Raw genomic sequence first — 17,897 nt, 5'->3', positions numbered from 1 at the left:
TTGTGCACATGAAGTGGGAGGCTGTGTGAAGTGGCAGGGCCATGAAAGGAGTCACAAAGCTGTATGTAGGAGAAGATAAAGAATTCTGTCATGAGAGAGGATAGGGAAGAATATAAAGAGTGGGCAGAAGAGTAGGAGAAAATGAGTGAAGAAACATAGGTGGGAGCTAATTCATGCACAGCTTTGAACCTGAGGACAAGATGTTCAAATCTAATGTGGAATTAGGAAGGAAGCTATGCAAAGGATTCGCCGATGGGGGAGATTATGATGAGATCAGAACAATGGAAGAGGAAGCTTTTCTCAGTTCAGTCTTTAGGAGGGACTAGAAGTTAGATATAGGGAGGCCAGAGGGGAGAAAGTTGCAGTAGCTGAGGTAAGAGATGATCAAGCTATGGACCACAGCAGCCAAGGTTTTAGCATTTGGGATGAAGAGGAATGGATTGATATTTAGAGATATTATAGATGAATAAGCAACAGGATTTAGTGAGAGCCATGATGAGGAGAGGTAAGATTTGAATAAGACTTCAAGGTTGTGAAGCTAGTTGACACCACAATACAAAGGTAACACTACAATACAAATAAAAAAATGACAGCATATAGGGTTCGGTTACAAGCCCTGTAATTGCTTCCCTTATAACTTTGCAAAGTACAAGTATTTTTGTGTTTACTTTCTGGACACAACTAGAATTTTGAGGGGAAGTGTGAACCATTTTAACCCCCCTATAAAAATGCATTTGTGTATTGCTGCTGACTGCTTCCAGTGAGAAGGGAATGGAAGGATGCAGTATGGGGATGAGAAAGGTGAACTGAGTGCTAGTGTCAACTGTAGGTTAGAGCAAAGAGAGCATCTCAAAGAGAAGTAGCAAATAAGCAGGTGGGAGGGAGGAGTTCCAGACAGCAATGACAATGAAAATAAGAGTGACCCATATCTGTAAAAGAATCTAATTGGAAATGAACAGAAAGGAGGCCAAGATTGGAGGAATGTGGCTGGAGCATTAGAAAGCACCCTTAAAAGTGGTCAGCTTTGTTCTTCTCAAAACAGGACAGTGCTAGTCTCAGGCTGAGGGGGAGGGGCTTATCCCATTCTCCAGATGGAAGTCACCACATGCTATCACCTTCACAGGAGAGAGACCACCACAGCAGGCTTTCTCCAGGACTCCCACAGTGAGTCACACCTGATTTGTAAAGGCCTGGCATGCTCACCGAGCTGCTGAGCTTCCTTCTGGCTCCTCTGCTCCTGCTCTCTAGAGGAAAGCTTCAGAAGGGAAGGAAGCATCATGCTTTGCTGCTGATTTCCCCTCTTCGTGCCAGGAATAGTGAAGATGATTTCTTGCACTTAGTTTCCCCTAAGCACTGCGGGATGCCAGTGTATTTTCTTTTCCCTATTCCAGGAAACTTCTCAGCACAGCTCTCCTCCACCCCAGACACACACCTCAGTACCTTGTCTTCTTCTCATAGCAAACTCACTATTACCATCACCCTGTCCCATCAAGCCAGACTCCATGTGACCAGGATCCTTCCCTTGCCACAAAACACAACTCTGTGAGATTCCTCAATACCCTCCCTTCTGCTCCCAGCCCCACCAGACTTCCTGTTACCCATCCCTTTCCCACATCCCTGAAAGACTGTAGTATTCGCTCCTCCAAGAGAGAGTCTCCAAAACTCCCCCACTCCCTTACCGTCAGCAGGCCAGTTTCACTGGTACCCATTGCTTCCCTCTGTAGGTCAGACATACTCACTATGATACCTGAGAAATTGCTCCTTCTCTCACCCTCTGTGAATGGTGATGACTCAAAAAAAGGTACTCCACTCCCTATCTCCTCAAGTGCCTGGGGTTCAGAGGGTCTCCGTCAGGACAAGGAGTTGTTGCTCACTTGTGGAAGACCCTCTAGCAGTCTCTCTCCTGAAGATGTGCCTTGGGGACCAGCAGGTGAGGGAGGACTTGGAGTAGAGAAACTAAAAGTTTGCTTGGGAAAACAGGAAGCTGAAGTTCTTCCCTTCCAAGATACTGATGTTAGCTCTGTCTCCACTTTGCTTGTTATTTGAATCATGGCTCTGACCACTGTTTAAAATCACTTTCTGTTCTGCAACTTCAGCAACATCTTCTTATAGTCTGACTTCGGTTATATTTTGAGGCATCTGAAATCTAGTGGCTGCTGGTAGTTTACAGAATTTTGAAGCCCTAATTGCTATCCCTGAAAGAGAGGAATTTGCCTTTTCCTCTTTTTACATAGATGAACTTGGAAATCACGGCACACACATAAGAGGGTGATTATCTCCCTGAGGGATCACTCAACAAGTCTGTCAAAGATTTAATTAGTATAGGAAATCACATCAGCGTGCTTCACTCTTTGGAGTGACAAAAAAAAACACAAAAACAACCATTCTACACCAACTAAGGTAAAAACATCAAATCAAACAATAATTATATTAATTTTACTTGGCAGATTGACAGCTCTGGCTGCCTTCGTAGTATCTAATAGCTATTTACTTCATAGAGCCAAAGGATATGGGCCAAATGATTCCTTCTGCAACTCCATTGAAGCCAAATAGAGTTAAACCAGGGGTGAATTAGGCCCAGCAGTCTCACAGGGTTTGTTTTTGTAACCACATCGTTCTATTTCATTTAGTATCAGTAACAAAGATACAGGGGGGTTGTTTGTTGATTTTGGGGTGGGGTGAGGTTTGGAAAGCTTTGAGAAGTGATTTCATGTGATAATTGCAGAAAGCTAGCACAAACTTCACCGACCTTTCATTTTAAGGCTCTCTTGAGGCGCTATTCTTTGAGGCCAAAAGAAGAGAGCTAAAAAGGGAGTAAAACCAAACCCTCTCCCACCCCACACAAGACTGAGTAGCTGGGCTTGGTACAGGGAGATTCTACATGGGTGAGAGAGCTGTGGCAGTATGGCAGATGACAGAGGAGATCCCTCAGGTAGGCCAGTCCCAGGCCATATAGAAATGTATAGGTCATAACCAACATCTTACACTCCACCCAAAGACCAGTGGGCAGCAACTGCAGATTCCAGGTCACTGGTGTCATGTGATCCCAGCGAGATGCCCCCTCAATTAGTGAGCTGCTGCATTCTGCACCAGCTGCCGTCTTCAAGTTGTTTAAAGGTGTAGTCCCATGTAGCGCACATTGTGAAGTCTAATCTTAAACTCAGACAAGCTTGGGTAGCAATGGCAAGGTCAGCTCCTAAAACAAAGGTCACAACCTCCCAGCCAGATACAGGTGGTAAAAAGCAGACTGGGCTACTATTGTAATAGAATAGTCAAACAGAAGGTAGGGGTCTAGGATCATCCCTAAGTTGGATCCTAGTAACTAGAGGTGGACATACTCCCTCAATCAAAGGGATTGATATTACCTCTGCCATCTCCTTCAGCTTCTTCTCCCAACCCACCATCACCATGTGAGTTTTGTCTGAGCTAAGTGTCAGCCAGCTCACTCTCCTCCATGCCCCAATCTCATCCAGATGCCAGCTGAGGCACTGAAACGCAGCAGCGTCCGAGTTGACTGTGATAGAGATATACAGTTGGGTGTCATCAGCATGACTGAAGACATCACTGTGACGGGTTGGATCACAGAAACCCTCTTGGGAGCTGCCACCCGATGTACCAAGACTACCCCTGCTCCTGTTTTCCCTGCCAGCTCACGACTCCAGCACCCTGTCTTGCTGAGCCATTCACTCCCGTCTTCCCCAACACAGACCCAGGGTCTGAATTACTTGCCCCAAAGCTGCAAGTTTACCTGAAAACAGCTCACAGAAGTGTGCTTGTCTATAGCACTCAGATGCTCAACTCCCAATGGAGTCTAAACCCAAATAAATCCGTTTTACTCTGTATAAAGCTTATACAGGGTAAACTCATAAATTGTTCGCCCTCTATAACACTGATAGAGAGATATGCACAGTTGTTTGCTCCCCCAGATATTAATACATACTCTGAGTTAATTACTAAGTAGAAAGTGATTTTATTCAATACAGAAAGTAGGATTTAAGTGGTTCCAAGTAGTAACAGACAGAACAAAGTAAGTCACCAAGCAAAATAAAATAAAATGCGCAAATCTATGTCTAATCAAACTGAATACAGATAATCTCACCCTTAGAGATGCTTCAGTAAATTTTTTTCTCAGACTGGACACATTCCAGGCCTGGGCACAATACTTTCCCCTGGTACAGCTCTTGTTCCAGCTTAGGTGGTAGCTAGGGGATTCTTCATGATAGCTCCTCCCCCCCTCTGTTCTCTTCCACCCCTTTATATATCTTTTGCATAAGGCAGAAACCCTTTGTCCCTCTGGGTTTCCCCCCCCCCTTACTGGAAAAGCACCCAGGTTAAAGATGGATTCCAGGTCAGGTGACGTGATCACATGTTACTGCAAGACTTCATTACCCACTTGCCAGCACACACATATACAGGAAGACTCACAGGTAAACACAGCCATCTGCAGACAATGGTCCTGGTTAATGGGAGTCATTAAGATTCCAAACCACTATTAATGGCCCACACTTTGCATAATTACAATAGGCCCTCGGAGTTATATTTCATATTTCTAGTTTTATATACAAGAGTGGTACATTTATACAAATAGGATGATCACACTCAGTAGATTATAAGCTTTGTAATGATACCTTACAAGAGACCTTTTGCATGAAGCATATTCCAGTTACATTATATTCACTTATCATATTTTTATAAAACTATTCCAGTTACATTATATTCACTTCTTATTATGTTTTTATAAAACCATATAGACTGCACAACATCACAATCACACCCTATGCTTCTTTATTAACCTTCCTTATGACCCCCTGTACACACTGAAGAGGAGGGTTGAGAGAATAGCACCCCACAACACCCACACCTGAGTGCTCTCCAAGAAGAGGAGCAATGGCCCACAACTATTCACCAAGGTATCTCTGAGAGAAAAAAACAAAGCCCATCAGGGTCCGTCGGTGAGTCAACAACACCTTGCGATCAATGTTATCGAAGGGAGCTGATGCATTAAATAATACCAGCATGGACACATGATCTTCATCCATCCCAGGAAGAAATCATTGTAAGGGACCAGGGCATAGGCTGTCTGGCCTAAATGTCACTGCTGGACTGCGGTCACCAGGCAGTAGTCAGCAAGCAGGGATCAGAGTAATCATGAGAGCTGGGACCAATAGGCAAGGGCCAGGGTCAGAGTCAGGCCAGGGTAGGAGACTGGAGTCACAGCAGCCAGATGTCTGTGTGATTGCCCAGACTACTTCTTGGGGCAGCCATGTGGATTAAATAGTGAGCATGAACCAGGTCCAGCTCCAGGCACCAGCGGAGGAAGCATGTCCGGCAGTTCAGGCGGTAGTCCAAGCGGCTTTTTTTTTTTTTTTTTTGCTTCAGCAGTTCGGGCGGCAGATCCAAAAGGTTGTGGGATGAAGTTGTCTCAACACCTCCTGTACCTCACTGAGCATCACCAGCTGAAAGTCTAGCAGAGAAGACCAGGCCCTTGTTCCTTCAAGACCTTCCTCTCACACCACAGAAGCAGTCAGCCCATCTGTAATATGATCAGTCTTATCTGCAAAATAAGAAATTTCCTCACAATGGGAGGCACTTGGACCAGCTGCCGAGCAGAGATAGTCCACACACTGTGTACAGTCCAAAACAAATCCACTCCAAGATATTGCAGATGCTAATGGCTGAGACAAATAACTTTTTCTTTCCCTCCCACATGGCCATAGCATAAGCATTTTAAAAAAATCATTGTGCTCCAACAACTAATTAGATTCAGCATGAGGCTTCTGCCCCCAGTGCTCATGCTAGCACAAACAGTTAAGGGATCTAGCCTGTTCTGCACTGCCATGCCAACCTTCCTCGCTCACAATCACTCCACTCAACTTACATCCCCCACCCAGCCTTAACTTTGGTGCCAAAATGTGCAAAGATATACACATTTGGACCTATATGCATGAACCTCTACTGCATGAGCTAAAAGCCATATGGCTGTTAGCTAAGGCTGTAGAGCAAACTCCTTTCTATCTCTCTCTCTCCCCCCCTCCATCCCCAAGGTGTGTGGGTTACACATAGAAACTGCTCACCCTTGCCCACCCCTCTCTCATGTCTGTCAGCATGGCACTGCATGCCCCATAACCCCCCATTCCCCGCCCTCTGGTATGCACAGGTGTCAGGTGTTCAGTTGGCTGCTAACCTGGTCACTAGGTAACCTGACACCTGTGCATACCCAGCAAGCTCAGCTGGGCCCAGTAAGCCCCCTCCAAATGATTGCACTTCTTGATTGGGCAGGGGAGCCAGCAGAGATGACACGTAACTGTTGATAGTGGGAGGGGGGCACGATGTAAAGGTTCTGGTGTATGCAGCAGGGTTCAGTGCAGGGCATATAAACCCTTGCAGAAATCTGGAGGGGGGGGCATGCCCCCCCCCACCATGTACCGCCTATGGGAGCCAGCACTCTTCTACTTGAGCCTTGCAGCAGTTGCAGCTGCTCAGTACTTACCAGGCCCACCACTGTGCTTACTCTGCTCTCACGTCTGCTTCTTACTTCTAGCCCTTGCCCCCGCCCCCACCTCTCTGCTCTGATCTGGTTTCCTACTCCTGGCTGATTCTTGGCTATGTCCCTGTCTAGCACTCCAGCTTAGACTTTTGGCCTGGACTTTGACTTCCAACTCCCAGCTTTTACCCTTGGGCTACTTAGAATCATAGAATCAGGACTGAAAGGGAACTTGAGAGGTCATCTAGTCCAGTCCCCTGCACTCATGGCAGGACCAAGTATTATCTAGACCATTCCTGACAGGTGTTTGTCTAAGCTGCTCTTAAAAATCTCCAATGATGGAGATTCCACAAGATCCCTAGGCAATTTATTCCAGTGCTTAACCACCCTGACAGGACCCTGAAATTTTTCCTAATGGCCAACCTAAACCTTCTTTGCTGCAATTTAAGCCCATTGCTTCTTGTCCTGTCCTAAGTGGTTAAGAACAGATTTTCTCCCTCCTCCTTGTAACAACCTTTTATGTACTTGAAAAATATTATCATGTCCCCTCTCAATCTTCTGTTTTCCAGCCTAAACAAACGCAATTTTTTCAATCTTCCCTCTTAGGTCATGTTTTCTAGACCTTTAATCATTTTTGTTGCTCTTCTCTGGACTTTCTCTAATTTGTCTACATCTTTCCTGAAATGTGGTGCCCAGAATTGGATACAATACTCCAGTTAAGGCCTAATCAGCGCGGAGTAGAGTGGAAGAATTACTTCTCATGTCTTGCTTACAACACTCCCGCTAATACATCCCAGCAGGATGTTTGCTTTTTTTGCAACAGTGTTACACTGTTGACTCATATTTAGCTTATGGTCCAAGCTCTGACTATGACTCAGCCTTTCCCTTCGGCTTAGGCTTTGGCTTCTGACTCTGGTTAAGGCCTTTACCCTGACTCTAGCTTCAACTTTAGGGCTACACTTGCAAATTAGAGTGCATTAAAGCAGCCCTGGGCAACCTAACTCACAACCCATCCACACTGGCAAGGCACTTAGAGTACTCTGACTCCGTGGCTAGTGTGCTCCTGGTAATCCACCTCAGCAAGAAACATAACACTTGGTGCGCCTTGGGTGAAATGCCCCAGCGTCAGTGTGAACGAGGTGTTGCATTACTGCGCTCTGATCGGCCTCCAGAAACATCCCATAATCCCCTGGAGTCAAGTGGCCACTCTTGGCATTGTTTTGGAATCACTGCAGGAATGCGGATATCAAAGCAAACCATTACTGTGGAATGCTGTGTTGGGGGAGGGGGGAAGATCTGCTGCTGTCTGAACTTACAAGACAGCATGCTGACATGCTCTCAGCCTCCCAAAAACCCACTCTCTCTCCCCCCACATACACACAACACACTCCTTGTCACACTCCACCCTCCCCCCCCATTTGAAAAGCATGTTGCACCCACTTGCACACTGGGATAGCTACCACAATGCACTGCTCTCTGTGGCCGTTGCAGGAGCTGCTAATGTGGCCATGCCAGTGCGCTTGAATCTGACAGTGTGGACACACTGCAGCGCTTTCTCTACTACGCTCTCCGAGGGCTGGTTTAACTCACAGCGTTGTACATCTGCAAGTGTAGCCATGCCCTTAGACTAGCGCCTGATCCCTGGATCTATGCTTGTCATTACCCAAACTGCCACCACAACCACCAGGCAGGCCACCCATGCCCTGGCAGCTTACAGCAGGCTGTCCCTATGCACACTGATGTGAACTGGTGGTCAGGAATTGCTTACGATGTGTAGGAGGAGTGGCAAAATACTATTCTTCAGACCTGCCAGCTCTGTTGACAAGCTAAGTTGCTTTTATGATACACAGGCAGGAACAAGCCATGGTTTGAAAGACTGATCATCCGTGACAAGAATTTCTGCTGTCCAAATGTTTGGGATTAGATGAAAGGCTACAGTCCTTTCATTTCTAGCATTTGTTGTGACATAAGGGATGCATCCACTGCAGCTGAAAACAGTGGTAAAGCTGCTACAGTTGCACCCACCTTACACATCCACTAAATACACTTACACATTTTTCTAGGGCAGACAAGATCCCAGAGTCCTCACTGCCCAGGAGTTATTTTAAGACCCCCGAGCTGGCCAAAACTTGTGCTGGCCACTCTGCTCGAGTGAAAAAGAGCAGCTGACAGCCAGCTAGCTGATCATTAGAATTCAGCCATAATGCCCCCCACAGCTGAGCATTCCCGGTGCTTTCAGTGTGTGTAATTATACTAACAATTGAATGCAGCTAGGCACAGATTCCTAGCCAAAGGGAGAGATGCTCTTTTCTTTATCCTATATTTCCTTTCCTTTTTCTCTCGGCTGCCTACCGAGATGGACACTCTTCCCTTCTGTGTACTGTTTGCCGGTCAGGATTACGTAATAGCCATCCAGCCATACTTTTGGATTGGATAGATAGCTGGATAGGAGCATTAAGTTGCCTGCATGAGTTAACATGAGAACACAGGGGTTGCCAGACAGGTTCACACCAGTGATCCATTAGTCCAGTAGCAGGTGTTTGACAGGCATTGCTATTATTGTATTATAGTCAGTGCCAGTGCTAGTCCATTGGGGGCCCTAAGCAGGAATATTTTTGGGACCCCACCCCACACAACACAAACTAATAATGAATAGGGGACCCCCTGGAGCTGTTTGGAGCCCTAAGAATTGCTTAGTCTGCTCATGCCTAGTATTGGCTCTGACTACATGCCTTAGCCACAATTTTGGCCACATTGTGCTAGGCACTGTACAAACATAGTAAGATACAGTCCTTGCTCTGAACAGCTTCCAATCTGATGCCTTGATTCAGCATGATATTTAAGCACATATGTAACTTTAAGCATATAAATAGACCCATAGAAGTCATTGGTACTATTCACATGCTTAAAATTACACTCATACTTAAGCACCTTGCTGAGCCAGGGCCTACATAGACAAGGGGAAACAGAAACAATGCCACATTCCAGATGCTTTGAACAGGGCCAGCTCTAGCGTTTTTGCTGCCCCAAGCACACACACCAAAAAAAAAAAAAAAGCTGCGATCGCGATCGGCGGCAATTCGGCGGCAGGTCCGAGAGGGAGTGACAGCCCCGCCGCCAAATTGCCACCGAACGGCCGGACATGCTGCCCCCCTCTTCATTGGCCGCCCCAGGCACCTGCTTGCTAGGCTGGTGCCTGGAGCCAGCCCTGGCTTTGAACAAAGGTGCAAGAAACCTGTTGAGGACAATTATAGAATAATCTGCCTATAGGGGAATTTTCTTCCAAACATCATTTAGTGGCTGACTTATGCCCTGGAGCATAATGATTTTTATCCTAAATATATATATAAAAATATCCTATCTAATGTAACTGTGGATGTTCTCATTCCATATAAATGTCCAATCCTTTTTTTTTAAATCCTACTAAGCTCTCCACCTCAATGGAGTCTTGTGGCAATGAGTTCCATTTGTTCTAGGAGGTAGCCTGTTAAAGGTGAGTAATTGTTCTACTAGTTTTCTCTCCCTCTGGGGATCTGATGTGTTAGAGCAGACACTGATTGTTTTGGTCCTTCAGCTCTGTAGAACAGTGTTTCTCAAACTGGGGTTGCCGCTTGTGTAGGGAAAGCCCCTGGCAAGCTGGGCTGGTTTGTTTACCTGCCTCGTCCACAGGTCCGGCCGATCGCGGCTCCCACTGGCCGTGGTTTGCCGCTGCAGGCCAATGGTAGCTGCTGGAAGCGGCGTGGGGTGAGGAACTTACTGGCCGCCCCTTCCAGCGGCTCCCATTGGCCTGCAGCGGCGAACCACGGCCAGTGGGAGCCGCGATTGGCCGGACCTGCGGACGAAGCAGGTAAACAAACCGGCCCAGCCCGCTAGGGGCTTTCCCTACACAAGCGGCAACCCCAGTTTGAGAAACACTGCTGTAGAAGGAGCAGACCCCCAACATTTACTACTTTCTGCACTGAAAAAGGTTAGCTGGAGAGCGAGGTAACACATGCATGATTTATTTATGTTCTCTGCTTTGTTTGTTTTTTTTCTTCTTCCAAGTGTTTCTGAAATGTAATGAAATGAAATGTGATAAAGATTTTTTAAATTGGGCCTATGCATTCTTTTGTTTTTCTGTAATGGCTAAAGAAAACTTAAAAAGAACAGGAGTACTTGTGGCACCTTAGAGACTAACAAATTTATTAGAGCATAAGCTTTCGTGGACTACAGCCCACTTCTTCGGATGCATATCAAGTGGGCTGTAGTCCACGAAAGCTTATGCTCTAATAAATTTGTTAGTCTCTAAGGTGCCACAAGTACTCCTGTTCTTTTTGCGGATACAGACTAACATGGCTGCTACTCTGAAAGAAATCTTAAAGGCTTTTATGATTTTGTTTTAAGGGGATTGTTATTGTTGTTGGGTTTTTACCTTCTGTAAGATTTAAGGCAGGAACCATTCTTTCTGTTGTGTTTGTTATAGCATCTAGCATACTGTGGGTGATAGAATAAATACATTATTATTATTCATAATTAGCGTGTTCACTAATTTGCATGACAAACATTAAACTTTCCTTCCACTGTCTATCATCAGATAGGTTACTGGATGCTATTTAAAAAACACTGATTGTGAGTAGAGCTGGTCAAAACATTTTGGTGGAACAGTTTTCTATTGGAAAATGCAGTCTCGTTGAAATCAATGTTTCACCAGAAACACCTGGATTTTTGTTAATGAAATTTTGTATGGAAAAAGCCAAAAATTAAGCATTTTGACTTTCTTATTTTGGTAATGTTGAAAATGTTTCATTTTGACTTTGTTTTGATTAATTAGTTTTGACTTTTATATTAGTAAATTATTTAATACTATATGTATATACAATGTATTAAATATTATGCATCATATGGTATAGTTAATATTTTATATTGTATTATAGTGTTTTGGTATTATCAAAACAAAACATTTGAACTTTATCAAAATGAAACATTTTCATGGCTCTGAATTGATATTTATCATTTTTGTTCTATAGGAAATCTTGAAATTTGGGATTTTTGTTCCAATTTGGAACAATTCCCCCTCCCCTCCAAATTTTGTTATTTCCTTGGGGAACAGAAATTGGAGTTTTCAGCCAGCTCTAGTTGGGAGTCTTATTTATTCTTTCTATCTTGGTACTGAGAATGCCTAAGCTTTTGGAAAACTGGTTCTTTTGTACATGTTTTTACAATTGCTTCCCACTTGGTGAGAGGCTCAAGCCTTCCAGCAAAGAAGCCCATATTAGGAAGAAAGCCACTTATGCTAGGAAAGCCAGCACAACCAAAGCTGCTTTTAGTTTGTAGTCAAGAATTTCTAAAGGCAGCCTCTCAATGCCATGTGATCTTTCTGAATGACTTCTGTAACTCACTGCACCGTTGTGCACCTCTACAAACCACAGGATGGAGTTATAAAATTCTGACATGGGCTCAAGCTGCAACTTCTAAATCTTGATTTCATAGAATCATAGAAATGTAGGACTGGAAGGGACCTTGATAGGTCATCTAGTCCAGTCCCCTGCACTAAGGTGTTTAATTTTGGAGATTTGGTTTCAGTCAATCTCTAATAAAATAGAAGGTACAGTAGAATTATTATCAGAGTTATGAACACCAGAGTTAAAAACTAACCAGTCAACCACACACCTCATTTGGAATTGGAAGTACGCAATCAGGCAGCAGCAGAGACACACAAAAAAGGGGGGAAGAAGCAAATATAGTACAGTATTGTATTAAATGTAAACTACTAAAAAAAATGGAAAGCAGCATTTTTCTTCTGCATAGTAAATTTTCAAAGCTGTTTTAAGTCAATGTGCAGTTGTAAACTTTTGAAAGAACAACCATTATGTTTTGTTCAGAGTTATGAACAATCTCCATTCCCAAGGTGTTTGTAACTGAGTTTCTACTGTATAATCAAGTGTGCATATACCTCATAATCATCAGCTGAATTTTTTTTTGTCTTAAGAATATTTTTTTTCTTCCAAAGGATATCATATGCCACACAAAAAAAATATTCAATTACCGTCCTGTCCCCAACTGATCCAGCTTTTTAATATTTTCAGTTGCTAATGAGTTCTGTCTCAGAGTCTGATATGACCAGAGCCTTTCATTCCTTTTTGTCAACACTGCTACCAGGACACTTCCGACATCCCCATCCCAGCTCTAGAAGACTGTGAGGATTGAACCCTGAAAGAATGTAAATTGAGCCAGGAAGCAAACACTTGTATATAGCCACCTCATTTAAGTGGGGATTCAGCTTTTTACTAATCCATAGCATGATTACTGAATTAAATAGCAGGGAAAAGGGGGGGCGGAGGAAGAGCTAACAAAAATAATGGAGAACAATTATCAAAATGAAACAGACTAATGTACCATATGATTAACAACGCTTACTTTAAAATGATATTTTATTGAATCGGGTATAACTTGACCTATATTGGAAGCTGAAGCAATTATGGTGATTATGCTGGGATAATGCCAGAAAGCAGCTTGGCTGCAGTATTGAGATCAAATGAAGCAGCTTCATCTATAAAATACATTACTAAATAGCCAAGGACAGTAACAGATGATAGTAAGGGAAAGTGAGGGAGTGGAGAGGACATTTTACCACTGCATGCTAACTGTGCAACCATCAATCCTGTCTCACTGAGGACAGTGCGGAGAGGTGGGGGAAATTCCAGTCTGTTCAAGGAGTAAAATCAGATACCTGCACAAGACCACTGTGAAAGGATCTCTCATACCTGATGGAATTTAAACACATGCGGGCAGTATGAGAATCAGTATGGTTAATAGAATGCTTCGGATGGATTGAAGTCCTTCAGAAAATGCAGATCCCTTTCATGTGCAGGACAGTCTTTTCTTGCCTATATATCATCTTCCCTGTTATCATCAGGCCAGGGAGTTCAGACCACCCATTATTTGAAAAGAAGCTGTTTGCAGAGATTCATAATACAAAATATAGCTGCATGACGTGCTGGGCTGTTAAGAATTACAAATGGAGACAAATTCTGTCCTTGATTACACCTTTGCTTCCTCAGTGAAGTCAATGGAGTTGCGCAGGTGCAGCTGAGGTCAGTCTTTGGCCCAATAAAAATAAATACTGTCTTGTGGTTCAGACCCAGAGCACAAGTCTGTCATGTGTATGTCTAGATTTTGAAGTGAATATCCTCAGCTCTAAAGGGTAGTAAATCAATAAACTAAGAGGGAAGAAAATCTTCCAAGCAATCTTTTTGTCTGTGTTGCAGATGCATTTAGGTAGATACAGACAAGCTATGTGAATCAGCTCCTGAGGAGATTTAGTGTGTTTAGATTGTGACAGCCTTTAATAACTACATGTGGAGTAAGGTACTACGTATTCAATTTGAGTAAGAGTATCTCAATCAAATACCAATATTAAGGGCTGGTCCTGAAACTGTCCAGTGCAAATATTTCCATATTGCCTTATACTACTGCAGAACTGAGAACAGCCTACAGGGTTCACACTTGGGGTTTTTGAACACTTATGGTATCTTTATAAGCACTAAACCTATTCCCCTCTGTTAAATGCTCCTTCATGGATCTAGTTCACCGTCGATAATATCACTCCCTTGGTAGTGCTGAACTTTATAACAAATCTCCTTCACAACTTAAAGGCAACCTTTTGAAGAAGAGTAGATAAATACAACATACCTCATAGTTGTGCAGCTGTTGTTTCTGTTCTTCAGTACAGGTTCAAGTATGTACTAGAACTGGTGGGAAGTGGTTTTCCTGTTTTCAAAAAATATTTGAGATTTTGAAGAAATTTCCCAAGCCGAATTGGGACAAAAAGTTGAAATCTTGAAATTTTTTGTAACTGACAAAAAATTAAGTTTGGGTCATTCTGATAATTTTGAATTTGATTTGATTTCAGCTATTTTTTTAATTTGTAAAATTGGTTTTACTATAATTAGCTTACATTTTGAAACAAAAAGTCACGTTGAGACAGGAAAATGAAATTTTTCATTTTGAAAATGTCAAAACAGGATATTTTGACAATTAAAAAATAATTTCAACATTTTTTGCAAGGCAAGAAATTCATCAGAACTGAGCCTTTCTCCCTGATAGTTTTGGTTTCAAAGAATCCACATTTTTCAAGTGGAAAATGTCTCAGAAAATTTCCCAATCAGCTCTAATATGTATTTAAAGGACCAAATTCATCACTGGCATAAGATGGTATAACTCTTTGCTAAAAGGAATTGTACCATCTTTCCCTAGGAGTAAGTTTGGCCCAACAATTCTTGAGGCAGATTACTGAAGCATGGTGCCTTTCACAAATGTATAAATTCAGACAGTTCAGACTCTTTTTAAGGTAGTAAGACATCTTCCAGTTTAACCCCCTCTCGCACAATTTTTCAGACGCTCATTACTTTGGCAAATTCTCATTGGGCTGGAAATTTGCTTGCTTGGTTTCAGCCCAATGGGATGATTTTGTTTTAATGTAAACAGAATTGGTTAGTCATCTGAGTTCTGCCAGAGTGTATATATTTTAAAAATGCACTTGGAAATTATGTGCATGCATAACTCAGCAATGGAGAACAATGAACTGATTTTGTTTGTGCTTGGTCCGTTTTATAGATTTCTGTAAGATTTAAGGTGTGAAGCCAATTTTGAAGGAAATTAGGTCAGTAATTTTGAAGTTATTAATGGTCTTCAACTGAAACTTTTTCTTTGGTGGGGGTTTTTAAAGTCTTCAACACTAGAATGATTTAGGGTATTGGGCTGTAAAGCACTTTACTTTTAAATTGGTCTTGCTTTTAGATGATGGATGTTTCAGAGTTAAAAAAAGAAACATTATTTAGTGGAATAACATACATGAGTGGGAGTCTGGAGATTGGGGGGGGGTGAATCCTGATTTCATTGAAATCAATGACAAAATTTCCATTGAATCCAATGGAACCATGATTTGAGCAAACTCAGGGAGTTGGTAGGTAAGATCCCATGGGAAGCAAGTCTAAGGGGAAAAACAATTGAAGACAGTTGGCAGTTTTTCAAAGAGACATTATTAAGGGCACAAAAGCAAACTATCCCACTATGTAGGAAAGATAGGTAGTGTGACGTTGTGCAGTCTATATGGTTTTATAAAAACTTAATAAGTCAATATAATGTAACTGAGATAGTTTTAGAGAAAATACGGTAATAAGTGAATGTAAGTAACTGGGATATGCCTCACGCAAAAGGTCTCTTGTAAGGTATCATTACAAAGCTTATAATCTACTGAGTGTGATCATCTGATTTGTATAAATGTACCACTCTTGTATCTAAAACTAGAAATATAAAATGTAACTCTGAGGGCCTATTGTAATTGTGTAAAGTGTGGACCATTAATGATGGTTTGGAATCTTGATGACTCCCATTGTCTGCAGATGGCTGTATTTACCTGTGAGTCTTCCTGTATATGTGTGTGCTGGCAAGTGAGTAATGAAGTCTTGCAGTGACATGTGATCATGTCACCTGAACTGGAATCCATCTTTAACCTGGTGCTTTTCCAGTGAGGGGGGGTGGAAACCCAGAGAGACAAAGAGTTCCCGCCTTATGCAAAAGATATATAAAGGGGGGGAAGAGAACAGAGAAGGGGAGAAGCCATCATGAAGAATCCCCTAGCTACCACCTGAGCTGCAACAAGAGCTGTACCAGGGGAAAGAATTGTGCCCAGGCCTGGAAGGTGTCCAGTCTGAGAAAAACTTACTGAAACATCTCTGAGGGTGAGATTATCTGTATTTAGTTTGATTAGGCATAGATTTGCGCATTTTATTTTATTTTGCTTGGTGACTTACTTTGCTCTGTCTGTTACTACTTTGAACCACTTAAATCCTACTGTCTGTATTTAATAAAATCACTTTTTATTTAGTAATTTACTCAGAGTATGTATTAATACCTGGGGGAGCAAACAACTGTGCATATCTCTCTATCAGTGTTATAGAGGGCGAACAATTTATGAGTTTGCCCTGCATAAGCTTTATGCAGGGTAAAACGGATTTATTTGGGTTTAGACCCCATTGGGAGTTGGGCATCTGAGTGCTAAAGACAAGCACACTACTGTGAGCTGTTTACAGTTAACTTGCAGCTTTGGGACAAGTGATTCGGACCCTGGATCTGTGTCTGGCTCAGCGAGACAGGGTGCTGGAGTCCTGAGCTGGCAGGGAAAGCAGAAGCAGGGGTAGTCTTTGCACATCGGGTGGCAGCTCCCAAGGGGGTTTCTGTGATCCAACCCGTCACAGGTAGTATGGCAAGAAACCACTCTGGCTTAACCAGGAGATCTTCAATGATCTAAAAATCAAAAAAAGAGTCCTACAAAAAGTGGAAACTAGGTAAAATTACAAAGGATGAATATAAACAAATTACACAAGTATGTAGGGACAAAATTAGAAAGGCCAAGGCACAAAACGAGATCAAACTAGCTAGAGATATAAAGGGTAACAAGAAAACATTCAATAAATACATTAGAAGCAAGAGGAAGACCAAGGACAGGGTAGGCCTGTTAGTCAATAAGTGGGGGTGGAAACAATAACAGAAAATGTGGAAATGGCAGAGGTGCTTAATGACTTCTTTGTTTCGGTTTTCACCACTAAGGTTGGTGGTGATTGGACGTCTAACATAGTGAATGCCAGTGAAAATGAGGTAGGATCAGAGGCTAAAATAGAGAAAGAACAAGTTATAAATTTCTTAGACAAGTTAGATGTCTTCAAGTCACTAAGGCCTGATGAAATGCATCCTAGAATACTCAAGGAACTGACTAAGGAGATATCTGAGCCATTAACGATTATCTTTGAAAAGTCATGGAAGATGGGAGAGATTCCAGAAGACTAGAAAAGGGCAAATATAGTGCCAATCCATAAAAAGGGAAATAAGGACAACCCAGGGAATTACACACCGGTCAGCTTAACTTCTGTACCCGAAAAGATAATGGAGCAAATATTTAAGCATTCAATTTGCAAACATCTAGAAGATAATAAAGTGATAAGTAACAGCCAGCATGGATTTTTCAAGAACAAATCATGTCAAACCAACCTGATAGCTTTCTTTGACAGGGTAGCAAGCCTTGTGGATAGGGGGGAAGTGGTAGACGTGGTATATCTTGACTTTAGTAAAGCTTTTAATACTGTCTCACATGATCTTCTCATAAACAAACTAGGGAAATGCTACCTAGATGGAGCTACTATAAGGTGGGTGCATAACTGGTTGGAAAACATTCCCAGAGAGTAGTTATCAGTGGTTCACAGTCATTCTGGAAAGGCATATGAGTGGGGTCCTGCAGGGATCAGTTCTGGGTCCGATTCTGTTCAATGTCTTCATCAATGATTTAGATAATGGCATAGAGAGAACACTTATAAAGTTTGTGGATGATACCAAACTGGGAGGGGTTGCAAGTACTTTGGAGGATAAGATTATAATT

This window comes from Chrysemys picta, chromosome 3 (assembly GCF_011386835.1).
Source record: "Chrysemys picta bellii isolate R12L10 chromosome 3, ASM1138683v2, whole genome shotgun sequence".
Taxonomy (NCBI): Eukaryota; Metazoa; Chordata; order Testudines; family Emydidae; genus Chrysemys; species Chrysemys picta.
This window is presented reverse-complemented; position numbering follows the sequence as displayed.